The following is a 298-nucleotide window of genomic DNA, read 5'->3' as shown; positions in this document are numbered from 1 at the left end:
CCGTTACGTATTTCATCTTGAACCGTATGCAGTGTGGTGTCATTTTTTTTAACACTCACAGCCATACATTAATCCTATCACAAGTTCTCACCAACTAAACCACTGGTTCTTAATCTGGGAGGCTTTCGTATTTTCCAACGAAACTCTCTCCTCAGAGCTTAATATATCTATATTTTTAATCGAATTTAACGACCAAAATACCTTTATCTAAAATATTTGTTACATGGCCCCGAGGAAGCTCAAAGTCAAAGGGAAGCCGGATTATTTGATGCAAACTCTGGTGTTACTTGTTTCCTCT

This window comes from Penaeus monodon, chromosome 24 (assembly GCF_015228065.2).
Source record: "Penaeus monodon isolate SGIC_2016 chromosome 24, NSTDA_Pmon_1, whole genome shotgun sequence".
NCBI classification, from domain to species: domain Eukaryota; kingdom Metazoa; phylum Arthropoda; class Malacostraca; order Decapoda; family Penaeidae; genus Penaeus; species Penaeus monodon.
This window is presented reverse-complemented; position numbering follows the sequence as displayed.